This window comes from Nycticebus coucang, chromosome 4 (genome assembly GCF_027406575.1).
Source record: "Nycticebus coucang isolate mNycCou1 chromosome 4, mNycCou1.pri, whole genome shotgun sequence".
In the NCBI taxonomy this organism is placed as follows: Eukaryota; Metazoa; Chordata; class Mammalia; order Primates; family Lorisidae; genus Nycticebus; species Nycticebus coucang.
This window is the reverse complement of record NC_069783.1, coordinates 138,455,067-138,469,558: the sequence shown is the minus strand read 5'-3', so window position 1 is coordinate 138,469,558 and position 14,492 is coordinate 138,455,067. Positions and strand designations below refer to the sequence as shown.

Genomic DNA, 14,492 nt, shown 5'->3' with positions numbered 1-14,492 from the left:
GCAGATGTCCTCCAAACTGGTCCAGGAGGATCTGCCCCTGGGCTCTCCAGGCAGATGTATCTTGGATATGCCCATCCTTGCCTCTGGGCTTGCAGGTCACTAAGGATTAAAATAGCCTCCCCTGGACCAGATGCCCCTGTGACCTAGATCCACAGGGCAGGGGCCACACAAAGGACCTCAGGGCCACTCTGACTCGGCACAGCTTAGGCTCCTGGATGTGGGGCAGGTGTGGTCACGACAGTCCCAAGCCCCTTTTTGGAGGGCCTGGCTAGCACCCCTGCTGCCAAGTCCCTCCACATGGAAAACTCACCTCCACTTGGCCAACTAATTGCAAGAAGTGGAGTGAATGTACATCAAATGCTGCTGGGTTTATGGAGGGATCAGGAAGCAGAGGAAAGGGGGAGAAACACTTATTTGCTAAGAGAACTCTGGGAGGGACCATGGCAAAGCTGCCCAAGAGAAGCAAAAGAGCAGTAAGGAACCCCTTCCCTCGACAGCTGCCCTGCCGCCAGAGAAACCAGGCAGGGCAGCTGTCCCAGCTACCAGAAAGAATACATACCAAAAAAAAAACACAAGTAGGCTCAGCGCCTGTAGCACAGTGGTTATGGCTCCAGCCACATACACCAAGGCTGGTGGGTTTGAACATAGCCTGGACCAGCTAAACAACAATGACAACTGCAACAAAAAATAGCCAGGTGTTTGGTGGGCACCTGTTGTCCCAACTACTTGGGAGGCTGAGGCAAGAGAATGGCTTGAGCTCAAGAGTTTGAGGTTGCTGTGAGCTGGGAACCACAGCACTCTACCAAGGGCAACATAATAAGACTCTGTGTCTAAAAAAAAAAACACACACAAGTAAACTGGAAAATGCATATTTTCAGTTAGATACACCAGCACTAACCTGGACGGCACATGATAAAGGACTTCCTGGATGCAGGAGCAGCCCTGGGCCTATCTGAACTCAAAGTACAGGGGCAGGAAGGCAATTAGTGTCTTGTAATTGCAGAACACAGGATCAGAGGATCCTTACATAGGTGGTGACAGCTTCCATAAACAATCATTCCCAATACATAATAAAAAGACTCCCCACCAACACCACCTTCACCCTCAGTCCTTCTTGAAATGAGGCTTGCCTGTTTGAAATGAAACCCAGGTAACTTCACACCAACAAAGAGCTACATTACTTAAGGTAAAGAACTGGAAAGGAGCTGTGATTGCTCCTGTGAATAGCCACTACACCCCCAGCGTGGGCAACAGTGAGACCCTATCTCTTAAAAAATTTAAATTACACTTAGACTGGGCAAGGTAGCTCAGACCTGTAATCCCAGCTACTTGGGAGGCTGATGCAGGTGGACTGCTTGATCCAGGAGTTAGGGGCTGATATCAGCACTCCAGAGACTGTCACAACAGCAACAGAGACTGTCACAAATAAACAAGATTTCTGATACAGAAGGGATAATAAAATGCTTTCCTGGCAAGAGAAATTTACAAGATGGGAAAGGGAAACAAAAGCTTCCTGTTGGTAAAATGATCCACAGTAACTAACAGGAATGTTTCACGTGTGAAGGCTGCTACACTGTGAAGGCTGCTTCACTGTGAAGGCTGCTTCACATCTATCTTCTGGAAACCAAAAAAAAAACTATTTTGGTAAAACATTATCATCCTATTGCCTCAATAGTGCCACTGAAGGCCCAGGGGCTCATTTCAATGCCAGACTTGAGCTCAATGACATCAAGGAATTCTGTTTCAGCAAAATCACCCCCAGAAATTTCATTTGCCACTTAAATTGGAGCCCTGACGGGAACCTTACAGCTCATCTACCTGTGAGTCCTAAAATCTGGCCTGTCATCAGAATCACTAGGAGGCTTCTGAAAAACAGATCTTGAGCCTTCCCATATTTTCTAAAACTCTAGGAGACTAACGAATTCATAATGGGGCTGACCATATGCACCACAGGGTGTTGACCACATGCACCAGGACTGGTGGGATTGAACCTGGCCCAGACTGCTAAACAAACAAACAAAAAAATAGCCAGGGGTTCTGGTGGGCACCTGTAGTCCCAGCTACTAAGGAAGATGAGGCAAAAGAATCACTTAAGCCCAGGAGTTTGAGGTTTCTGTGAGCTGTGACGCCTATTGCACTCTACAGAGAGCAACATAGTAAAACTCTGTCTCAAGAAAAAAAAAAAGAATTCATAATGGTTAAAGCTCCCCAACAATTCTGATGATTAGCTAGATTTGGAAAATCTGGGGGTTTTTTGTTTGGTTTTTTACTTGTAATGACAGCAATTAGGTAGGGCCAGAGGAGGGAGTAGGACCTGGCTCCTGACTGCCAGTTCAGGACCCTCCCTTTCAACCTGCTATGGTCTCCTGAAATCTTACACAGGTTGAATATTCCTAATATGAACATCTAAAATATAAAATACTCCAAAATCCAATGCTCCAACACAAAGTCACAAGTAGAATATTCTACACCTGACCTCACGTAATCGTCACAATCAAAACAGTCAAAACTTTAATTCATGCACAAAATTATTAAAAATATTGGCTCAGCGCCAATAGCTCAATGGTTAGGGTGCCAGCCAAATACACCACAGCTGATGGGTTCAAACCCCGACTGGGCCTATTAAACAGCAATGACAACTACAGCAACAAAAAAAAAAGCTGGGCGTTGTGGTGGGTGCCTATAGTCCCAGCTACTCAGGAGGCTTGAGGCAAGAGAATCTCTTAAACCCAAGAGTTTGAGGTTGCTGTGAGCTGTGACACCACAGCACTCTATTGAGGGTGACAGAGTAAGGCTCTGTCTCAAAAACAACAACAAAAAAAAATTATTAAAAATATTGTGTGGCGGCGCCTGTGGCTCAAGGGGTAGGGTGCCAGTCCCATATGCCAGAGGTGGCGGGTTCAAACCCAGCCCCGGCCAAAATTAAAACAAAACAAAAAAAAAAGTTAATAAAAAATATTGTGTAAGAGGGTGGCGCCTGTGGCTCAAAGGAGTAGGGTGCCAGGCCCATATGCTGGAGGTGGTGGGTTCAAACCCAGCCCCGGCCAAAACTGAAAAAACAAAAAAAAAAAAACCGTGTACGATTACTTTCAGACTATGTGTATTCAGTGCATATAAGACATAAATACATTTTGTGTTTAGGCTTGAGTTGCTTCCCAAGATATTCATGCAAATATTCTAAAATCCAAAACACTTCTGCTCCCATGCATTTTAGATAAGGTATACTCCACCTAATAGCAACTCTGAGTCCAGACGATTTCCCCTTCATAAAATGAAATGTTGGAATCCTACTTGAAAATCCAAGCATGGTCCTGTGGCCATTTTACTCAACCAAAAGAACAGTACCTAACTTAGACCCAGCTCTCTACCAATAGGTGCTCTGAGAACCCACGCTGCACCTGGGCCACTTTACTCAGAGTCCTGTCACTGTCCAGGCCCTAGAACTTCTGAGCTAATCAATCTATATTCTCACAATCATCTTTCAGGTATGAAACACATATTGCAGTAGTCCCAACTACATAAATGGTGGAAGCTAAAAAACTATCAGCACTGACCTTTTATGATTTTGAAAGTGGCAGATTTGTTCCAAATTTAGATTTTTTTGGGATACCTTTGAAATGGGTGGGAATTTCCTAAAAGCATGCAAATTTGTCACAGGGTGAGTCAGCATACCAAATGCCTGAGATTAGAGAGATGGCAGCTTGGGTTTAACACTCAAGTGGGGTCATACAACCACAGTCTTGTGCTGTCCACACTTATATGTACTTCACTAATCTAATGGAGAAGGGCGTGTTTACAGGGGAAACCACCAATGCCAAGGAAAACAGAATGAAGTGTATTTTGAAGATGTGATTCACATACTGCACAATTATCCTTCACTAAAAGGATTTTGTGACATACTACCAGAAAACTTTCTTAGTCTGAGGTAGGTTATTACAAAGTCCAAGGCATATGAACACGCCAAACAAAGCACAGGCCCAGGGGCATAGGGAATAGAGGGCAGACAGATACCTCTTGGAGTAACATTGGGATTGATATGGCCAGTTGACTAAAACAGTTTTGTTGGTATTTTTTTTGTTTTCTTACGGAGATTCTTTGATATATATATATATATATATATAATTTTTTTTTATTGTTAAATTATAGCTGTGTACATTAGTGCAATCAAGGGGTACAATGTGCTGGTTTCATATATAATCTGAAATATTCTCATCAAACTGTTCAACGTAGCCTTCATGGCATTTTCTTAATTATTGTATATAGACATTTGTATTCTGCCTTTAGTAAGTTTCACCTGTATCCATTCTAAGATGCACCATAGGTGTGGCCCCACCAATTACCCTCCCTCCACCCTAACCTCCCCCCTCCCTTCCCCTTCCTTGGCCCTTTCCCCATAGTCTTGTGCTTCATGTGAAAGCTATAATTTAGCTTCATAGTAGAGCTGAGTACATTGGATACCTTTTCTTCCATTCCTGAGATACTTTGCTAAGAAGAATATGTTCCAGCTCCATCCATGTAAACATGAAAGAGGTAAAGTCTCCATCTTTCTTTAAGGCTGCATAATATTCCATGGTATACATGTACCACAATTTGCTAGTCCATTCGTGGGTGGATGGGCACTTGGGCTTCTTCCATGACTTAGCAATTATGAATTGGGCTGCAATAAACATTCTGGTACAGAAGTCTTTGTTACATTGTGATTTTTGGTCTTCTGGGTATAAGCCTAGTAAAGGAATTATAGGATCAAATGGCAGGTCTATTTTTAGGTCTTTAAGTATTCTCCAAACATCCTTCCAGAAGGAACGTATTAGGGTGCATTCCCACCAGCAGTGTAGAAGTGTGCCCTTTTCTCCACATCCACGCCAACATCTCTGGTTTTGGGATTTTGTTTTGTGGGCTACTCTTACTGGGGTTAGGTGATAGAGTAGTTTTGATTTGCATTTCTCTGATGATTAAGGATGATGAGCTTTTTTTCATGCGTTTGTAGATCGTGCGTCTGTCTTCTTTAGAGAAGTTTCTCTTGTCCCTTACCCACCCTGAGATAGGATCATGTGTTCTTTTCTTGCTAATACGTTTGAGTTCTCTGTGGATTCTGGTTATTAGACCTTTATCGGAGGTATAACCTGCAAATATTTTCTCCCATTCCGAGGGCTGTCTACTTACTTTACTATGTTCTTGGCTGTGCAGAAGCTTTTTAGTTTGATCAGGTCCCAGTAGCGTATTTTTGATACTGCTCCTATTGCCTGGGGAGTCCATATCATAAAATATTCACCCAGGCCGATTCCTTCAAGAGTTTTCCCTGCACTCTCTTCTAGTACTTTTATAGTTTCATGTCTTAAGTTTAAATCTTTGATCCAGTGAGAGTCTATCTTAGTTAATGGTGAAAGGTGTGGGTCCAGTTTCAATCTTCTACAGGTTACCAGCCAGTTCACCCAGCACCATTTGTTAAATAGGGAATCTTTTCCCCACTGAATGTTTTTAATTGGCTTGTCAAAGATCAAATAACAGTAAGTAGCTGGATTCATCTCTTGGTTCTCTATTCTGTTCCAGACATCTACTTCTCTGTTTTTGTGCCAGTATCATGCTGTTTTGGTCACTATCGATTTATAGTACAGTCTCAGGTCTGGTAGCGTGATTCCTCCTACTGTGTTTTTATTGCTGAGTAATGTTTTGACTATTCGAGTTTTTTTCTGATTCCATATAAAATGAAGTATTATTTTTTCAAGATCTTTAAAATATGACAATAGAGCTTTAATAGGAATTGCATTAAAATTATATATTGCTTTGGGTAGTATAGACTTTTACTTTTTTTTTTTGGTTTTTGGCCGGGGCTAGGTTTGAACCCGCTACCTCCGGCATATGGGACCGGCACCCTACTCCTTGAGCCATAGGCGCTGCCCAGTATAGACATTTTAACAATGTTGATTCTTCCCAGCCATGAGCATGGTATGTTTTTCCATTTGTTAACATCTTCAGCTATTCCTTTTCTTAAAAGTTTCATAGTTCTCCTTGAAGAGATCATTCACGTCCTTTGTTAGGTATACTCCCAAATATTTCATCTTCTTTGGCATTACTGTGAAAGGAATAGAGTCCTTGACTGTTTTTCCGGCTTGGTCATTGTTGGTATATATAAAGGCTACAGATTTATGGGTGTTGATTTTGTAACCTGAGACATTGCTGTATTCCTTGATCACTTCTAAAAGTTTTGTAATAGAATCCATAGTGTTTTCCAGATATATGATCATATCATCTGCGAAGAGTTTGATCTCTTCTGAGCCTATGTGGATACCCTTGATCGCCTTTTTTTCCTGAATTGCAATGGCTAAAACTTCCATTACAATGTTAAAGAGCAATGGAGACAATGGGCAACCTGGCCTGGTTCCTGATCTAAGTGGAAATGATTTCAATTTAACTCCATCCAATACGATATTGGCTGTGGGTTTGCTGTAGATGGCCTCTATTAGTTTAAGAAATGTTCCTTCTATACCAATTTTCTTAAGTGCTCTGATCATGAAGGGATGCTGGATATTATCAAAAGCTTTTTCTGCATCAATTGAAAGAATCATATGGTCCTTATTTTTTAGTTTGTTTAATGTGCTGAATTACATTTATAGATTTACGTATATTGAACCAGCCTTGAGACCCTGGGATAAATCCCACTTGGTCATGGTGTACAATTTTTTTGATGTGTTGTTGGATTCTGTTTGTTAGGATCTTAGTATTTTACCATCAATATTCATTAGTGATATTGGTCTATGATTTTCTTTTCTTGTTGGGTCTTTCCCAACATGATCCCCTTTTGGGGATCAAGGTGATGTTTGCTTCGTAGAATGTGTTGGGTAATATTCCTTCTTTTTCTATATTTTGGAAGAGGTTTAGTAATATAGGTACTAGTACTTCTTTAAAGGTTTGGTAGAATTCTGATGTAAAGCCATCTAGTCCTGGGCTTTTCTTTTTAGGGAGATTTTGTATAGTTGATGCTATTTCAGAACTTGATATAGGCCTGTTCAACATTTCCACTTCATTCTAAGTCTTCGTAGGTGGCGTACTCCCAGATATTGGTTGATTTCTTTTAGATTTTCGTATTTCTGAGAGTAGAGTTTCTTGTAGTATTCGTTAAGGATTTTTTGAATTTCTGAGGGGTCTGTTATTTCATTGTTACCATTTCTGACTGATGAAATTAGAGATTTTACTCTTTTTTTCTAAATAGATATATATTTATTTGCATATATAGTTTACACACATGCCATAAACTCCAATAAAAAATAACCCCTTAAAGGCTCTTAGACACATGGGTCTTGTTTATCCCAAGCCAAGTCCTGCAGTGGAGGTAGCACATGTTCCTATTTTACAACATCTCATGGGATAAGTTGTTAAGGAGGACTTGAAACCCAGGCCTGACACAGAGGCCACTCTGAAGGGACTGCCGTGGGAGAAGACACAAATCTATATAAAACTTTCAACATTTAAAAGGATCACATTAATTCCAACAGCTTTACTGAGCTTGGACACCCAATAAATAACACACTCACTCCAGGTACTTGGAAGATTATTGCACAGCTCCTTAACTGATCGAGTCAGGACAAATGGTCACTTCCCCACAACCAAAATCAGCACATCTCCTACAAGGACACCAGGGCTGGCGCAGGCTGCGGGGATGGCTGCAGTTGAACCTTGCCTCCAGGTCACGAACCAGTAAAGTAGCCTTATTCTCATGGCTATATTCACTTCAGTGTCACATTTACTAATAGAGAGGCAGAGGCCCTGCCTGCTCAGTAAGAAACATTTCCTGTAGTGCTGTAGATTGAAGGAGGCCGTCAATAGTAAAAACAGATTTCAGTAGCATGTTCCTGACATTGTATAGCAGCCCTGGGCTCAAGGATTTCTCCCCCTACATGATTCCTAAGACTATTTGCTATTTGATTCTTTGTTTTGGCTACTTGATGGTTTTGATGAATTTGCTTTGATCCAGAGGTGTTCAAGTACTTCTCTGAGAGTCAGCCTCTCGCTTGGATTATGCTTCAACAGTCTTGAAATAAGGTCTCTGGCTCCCTCTGTTACAAACTCAGGAAACGTGAATTCAATCCATGATATTCTTTTGTAGGTCTCTTGGTATGTATTTGCCTCAAAAGGAGGCTTCCCAACTAAAAATTCATAGCAAAGAACTCCCAGGCTCCAGAGGTCTACCTTCTCATCATGCATCCGACCTTCAATCATCTCAGGTGGCAGGTAGTCCAGGGTGCCACACAGAGTGGTTCTCCTGGAGGATGGAGCATGAACTGACCAACCAAAATCTGCAATCTTCAGCTCTCCAGATGATCCCAGCAGCAGGTTCTCTGGCTTAATGTCTCTATGAATAACTCTCTTTGAATGGCAGTAAGACAGAGCATTTGCCAGTTCTGTGATATAAGTAGCAGTTCTCTGCTCATCAAACTTTGAGTTTCTGGAGTTCTCTATAGACTGTTCCAAGTGGCGCATATTCTAGAATTAGGTAAACTCTGGTGGCATCATGAAAATAACCATGTAGTCTGAGAATATTAGGATGCCGAAGATGGAACTGTATTTCCACTTCTCTTCTGAGCTGATGCTCCACTCCTGCTTTTTCCAGTTGAGCTTTAAACAGCACTTTAAGAGCCAGGATAAACTTGCTTTGTTTTTCTCTTGCCAAATAAACATTACCAAACTTTCCTTTACCCAGCGGGCGACCAATTTCAAAATCTTCCAAAGCCCATTGCCTTTTTTTTGATTCTTCATTTTTATGTTTTGATGTCACTTCTTCCTCGGGTTTATTTCCAGGTGCTGCTGGCTGGGGCTGCTTGCTCTTCTGGGTGTCATTCAGTGGCTTAGAGACAGGATGAGGTACACTGGTTGCCTGTAATTGCTTCTGCATATGATTCTGAACTGGTTTGTGGCTGGAGATAAGCTTTTGTGCTTGAGAAGGAATGCGCCGGGAGGAATTTAAAGGGCACAGGACCCGCTGAGCCTGACCAGTACTTGCAGGTAACGGATTCTGACCGGAAAACTGCTGCGTCACTGGAACGTGTTTTGGACCATCAAGTGGTCCAAAACCACCTTAACAAGCCCTGAAATGTAGTTTTCTTTTGATCTGTCCATGATGCCTCAGATCCAACTCCTGGAGTCCTCCTAGCTCTCAGCCGTCTAATCTTTTTTTCCTGGTTAGGTTGGCCAAAAGTTTATCTATTTTATTGATCTTTTCAAAAAATCAACTTTTGGATTTATTGATCTGTTGTATAATTCTTTTGTTTTCAATTTCATTTAATTCTGCTCTGATTTTGGTTATTTCTTTTCTTCTGCTGGGTTTGGGGTTGGAGTGTTCTTCCTTCTCCAGTTGCTTGAGATGTCCCATTAAGTTATTAACTTCCTCTCTTTCCGTTTTCTTGAGGAAGGCTTGCAGTGCTATAAATTTCCCTCTTAGGACTGCCTTTGCAGTATACCAGAGGTTCTGGTAATTCGTGTCTTCATTGTTTTCTTCTTCCAAAAATTTGGTGATTTCCTTCTTAATCTCATCTATAACCCATCTATCCTTCAGCATAAGGTTGTTTAACTTCCATGTTTTTGTATGGGTATGCAGGTTCCTGTTGTTATTGAGTTCAACTTTTATTCCATGATGGTCTGAGAAGATGCAAGGAATAATTTCTATTTTTTTAAATTTGCTGAGGTTAGATTTGTGGCCTAGGATGTGGTCAATTTTGGAGTATGTTCTGTGGGCTGACGAGAAAAATGTGTATTCAGTTTTGTTGGGATGAAATGTTCTGTAGATGTCTGTTAAGTCCAGATGTTGAATGGTTAACATTTTAATCTAAAATTTCTTTGCTTAGCTTTTTTTTGGAGGATCTATCCAGCACTGCTAAAGGGGTGTTAAAATCTCCAACTGCTATGGAACTGGAGGAAATCAAGTTGCTCATGTCTGTTAAGGTTTCTCTTATAAATTGAAGTGCATGCTGGTTGGGTGCATAAATATTAATAATTGAAATCTCATCATATTGAGTATTACCTTAACAAATATGAAGTGTCCATCATTATCCTTCCTTATTTCGATTGGTTTAAAGCCTATTGCGTCTGCAAATAGGATTGCAATGCCTGCTTTTTTCTGCTTTCCATTTCCCTGGAGTATAGATGACCATTCCTTCATGTTGAGTCTATATTTGTCTTTTAATGTAAGATGCGATTCTTGTATGCAGCAGATATCTGGCTTGAGTGTTTGTATCCAGTCAGCCAACCTGTGCCTCTTTAGAGGACAATTTAAACCATTCACATTAATTGAGAATACTGATAAGTCTTTCGAGAGTCCAGTGGGCATTCTTTTTTTTTTTTTTTGTAGAGACAGGGTCTCACTTTATGGCCCTTGGTAGAGTGCCGTGGCCTCACACAGCTCACAGCAACCTCCAACTCCTGGGCTTAAGCGATTCTCTTGCCTCAGCCTCCCGAGTAGCTGGGACTACAGGCGCCCGCCACAGCGCCTGGCTATTTTTTGGTTGCAGTTTGGACGGGGCCTGGGTTTGAACCCATCACCCTCGGCATATGGGGCCACCCCCCAGTGGGCATTTTTAATCCTTTTGCGACTGTGGAAGTTGGAATTTGATAAAAATTTTCTGGGTGGGCTTACTTTGGTGGAGAGGATTATGCTGGTCTTTATGGAGGATAGGTCTGAGAATATCCTGGAGAGCTGGTTTAGTTATGGCAAATTTCTTCAACATGTGAATGTCATTCAAGTATTTAATTTCTCCATCATAAATGAAGCTCAGTTTAGCTGGGTACAGGATCCTGGGTTGAAAGTTATTTTGTTGTAGGAGATTAAAAGTCGATGACCAGGGTGGCACCTGTGGCTCAGTCGGTAAGGCGCTGGCCCCATATACTGAGGGCGGCAGGTTCAAACCCAGCCTGGGCTGAACTGCAACCAAAAAATAGCTGGGCGTTGTGGCAGGCGCCTGTAGTCCCAGCTACTCAGGAGGCTGAGGCAAGAGAATCGCTTAAGCCCAGGAGTTGGAGGTTGCTGTGAGCTATGTGATGCCATGGCACTCTACTGAGGGCCATAAAGTGAGACTCTGTCTCTACAAAAAAAAAAAAAAAAAAAAAAGTTGATGACCATCCTCTTCTAGCTTGAACAGAGAGATCTGCAGTTATTCTAATATTCTTGCCCTTGTAGGTGATGGTTTTCTTTTGTCTGGCTGCTTTCAGAATGTTCTCCTTGACATTAACTTTAGTGAAATTGATTATATGTGTCTGGGGGATGTCTTATTTGAGTTGAGTCGTGCTAGAGTTCTGAACCTGTCTGCTATCTGAATTTCAGAATCTCTTGGCATGTCTGGAAAATTCTCCTTCATAATCTCATGGAGAAGAGAGTCTGTGCCTTGTGAAGCCACTTTGTCGCTTTTGGGGATCCCTATAAGACAAATACTAGTTTTCTTCGAATTATCCCAGAACTCTCAGAGAGAGTGATATTTTTGCCCTCCATTTCTCTTCCTCTTTGAGAGTTTGGGAGCGTTCAAAAGCTTTGTCTTTGATGTCAGAAATCCTTTCTTCTGCTTGCTCCATTCTGTTACTGAGGGATTCTACTGTGTTTCTCAGATCTTTAAGGGATGCAACTTCTTGTCTCAATGTGTCACAATCTTTGGTCATTTGGTCTTTGAATTCGTTGAATTCTTGAGATATCTTTTGGGTTACTGCTTGGAATTCTATTTTGATCTTATTTGCTATCCAGATTCTGAATTCGATTTCTGACATCTCAGCTATTTGTTTGTGCATGGGATCTTGTGCTGTGTCTGCCCCATTGATCCTTGGGAGAGTTGATCTACTCTGATTATTCATATTGCCAGAGTTTTTCTGTTGATTTTGCCTCATGATTGTTTTTCACTGTTGCCTCTGGCCGTCCTCAGAGTTGGGGAGGTGTCTCTCCAAGATTAGACCCCAGTGGGATCACTCTATTGTTCCTGGATCTTTGTAGGGGGGGACCCTGTGTAGTTCCTCTAGAGCTGCCCCAGCCGGGGAGTTCTGGTTGTGGAAGCAGCTCCGGAATGTGACACACCCAGATCTAGCAACAGGGAGGGAGGTGGTGCGCATGGTTCTGGGAGTGCCTGGTGCCCAGTGACTTTGGCACAGAGAGCCCAAGGCTCCAGCAGTCTCTGACCAGGAGAAGGGCTCTGCGTAGAGGCAGGGAGGGCTCTGGAGGGCATGCAGCTACCAGAGTCCCTGGCCAGACGAGTGGACCGATGTCGAGGCAGGGAGGGTATAGGAGGGAGGACACAGGGTTGCGCAGCTCCCGCAGTTCCTGGTCAGAGCATGCAGAGGTCCGGGGGGCGCGGGATGTGGGCCGGGGGTCGTGGCACAGCTCTTATGGAGGTCTGGGCAGTGCCAAGCCCAGGAGTTTGAGGTTGCTAGGAGCTGTGACCCCACAGCACTCTACCCAGGGCAATATCCTGAGGCTCCAGTGTGCCAAAACCGGTCTCACTCTGCCCCCGATGGTTAAGGCTGTAAGGCAGCTCAGTCCCCGCCTTTAGGCTGCTCAGTCACTAGGTTACTAGCTCCCGCTGGATCCTTGCTCTGCGACCCTGACGGCAGAGCTTGCCGTGGCAGTTCTCTCAGAATGGCTCCCTGTGGCCCACAGCCAAACACTGTTAGCTCCGTCTGGCTCAGCAGCTCAGTGGGGCCCTAGACAATGCCCAAAGTTCTCCGCACTCCTGCTCAAGCTGTCCCCAAGGCAGTTCAACTGAGTGCCAAGTCCAAAAACACCGAAAGAGTTCACAGGTAAGGCCTTTCTGGTTTGCAGGCTCACTGCTGCTGTACTTACAGCTGCTGGCGGGATTAGGTTGATCGAACACACGCAACCACCTGCTAGTTTTCCACTGTTTTTGTCCTCTTCTTGGGGTCCAGAAGTCCCTTGCTGACTCCCTGTATCCTCAAAGGGATGATTATAGGCAGATCCCACCAGCCAGAGATGCCTGGAGTCTTATCTCCCCAGACTCACCGTGCCCGGTTGCAGGGAAGCTGTTACTTGGCCACCATCCTGCTCCACCCTCAAAATAGTTTTGTTGTTTTGGGAGTTTTTCTTTTTTTTTTTTGTGAGACAGAGTCTCAGTCTGGCGCCCGGGGTAGAGTACCATGGCCTCACAGCTCACAGCAACCTCCAACTCTTGGGCTTAAACAATTCTCTTGCCTCAGCTTTCCAAGTAGCTAGGACTATAGGCACCCGCCACAATGCCTATTTTTTGTTGAGGTTGTCATCATTGTTGGTTAACTGGCACAGGACCATAACCACTGTGCTATGGGTGCTAAGCGATTTTGGGGGTTTTTCTGAGACAGAGTCTCACTCTGTTGCCCTGGGTAGAGCTATGGCGTCACAGCTCACACCAACCTCAAACTCTTGGGCTCGAGAGATCCTTTGCCTCAGCCTCCAGAGTAGCTAGGACTACAGGTGCGCACCACAATGCCTGACTAGTTTTTCTATGTTTTATTTTTTTTTATTAAATCACAGTTGTGTACAATAATGCAATCATGAGGTAGAATGTTCTGGTTTTATATACAGTTTGAAATATTTTCATTGAACTGGTTAACATAGCCTTCATGGAATTTTCTTAGATATTGTGTTCAGACTTTTACATTCTACATTTAGTAAATTTCACCTATACCCTTCTAAGATGCACTATAGCTGTGGACCCACTAATTACCCTCCCTCCACCCATCCTGCCCTCTCCCCTCCCCTGCTCCTTTAGTTTTTCTATTTTTAATAGATACGGGGTCTCACTCTTGCTCTGACTGGCCTTGACCTCCTGAGCTCAAGCAATCCACCTGTCTTGGCCTTCCAGAGTGCTAGGATTACAGGTGTGAACCACAGGTATGAGCCACTGTGAGCCTGAAACACAGTTTTATTTTATTTTATTTTTTTATTGAGATAGTCTCACTTTGTCACCCTCAGTAGAGTGCCATTACGTCATAGCTAACAGCAACCTCAAACTCTTGGGCACAAGCAATTCTCTTGCCTCAGCCTCCCTAGTAGCTGGGACTACAAGTGCCTGCCACAATGCCTGGCTATTTTATTGTTGTTGTTTAGCTGGCCCAGGCCGGGTTCGAACCCACACCAGTGCATGTGGTCGGCACCCTAACCACTGAGCTACAGGTGCCCACCTGAAACACAGTTTTAAAGACTGCTGGAAATTAAGTGAAATCCTTATACTGGACTCTACTTGAGAAAAATGGTCAAAACCAAAATCCAAAAAAGGATTTTGGAAGGAAGTCTATAATGTACCATGTAATGCCAACGCCCTCCTAGATAAACTTATGTTACAGTTAGAAGGGATCAGCATTGTGCTCTAATTCAATCTGCTGTTTTACAGTTAAAGACACCAAGGACTAGACAGAAAGTGACATGTCCAAGTTTACAGAGCAACTGAGGACTGGATTCAGCTGAGCTGATCCACTGATTATGGGAATAACTAAATACACCATTCCATTCTAAATATCCAAACATAAACCTT

At 43.1% G+C, this 14,492-nt stretch overlaps 1 protein-coding gene and 1 pseudogene across 8 annotated transcripts in view; both read right to left on the bottom strand.

The window, feature by feature from the left end:
• Window positions 1-14,492, bottom strand: part of PISD (phosphatidylserine decarboxylase) — a 51,113-nt gene that overhangs the window by 18,860 nt on the left and 17,761 nt on the right. The gene's annotated exons all lie outside the window — the stretch shown is intronic.
• LOC128584810 (aurora kinase A-like) lies at window positions 7,675-9,114 on the bottom strand (annotated as a pseudogene).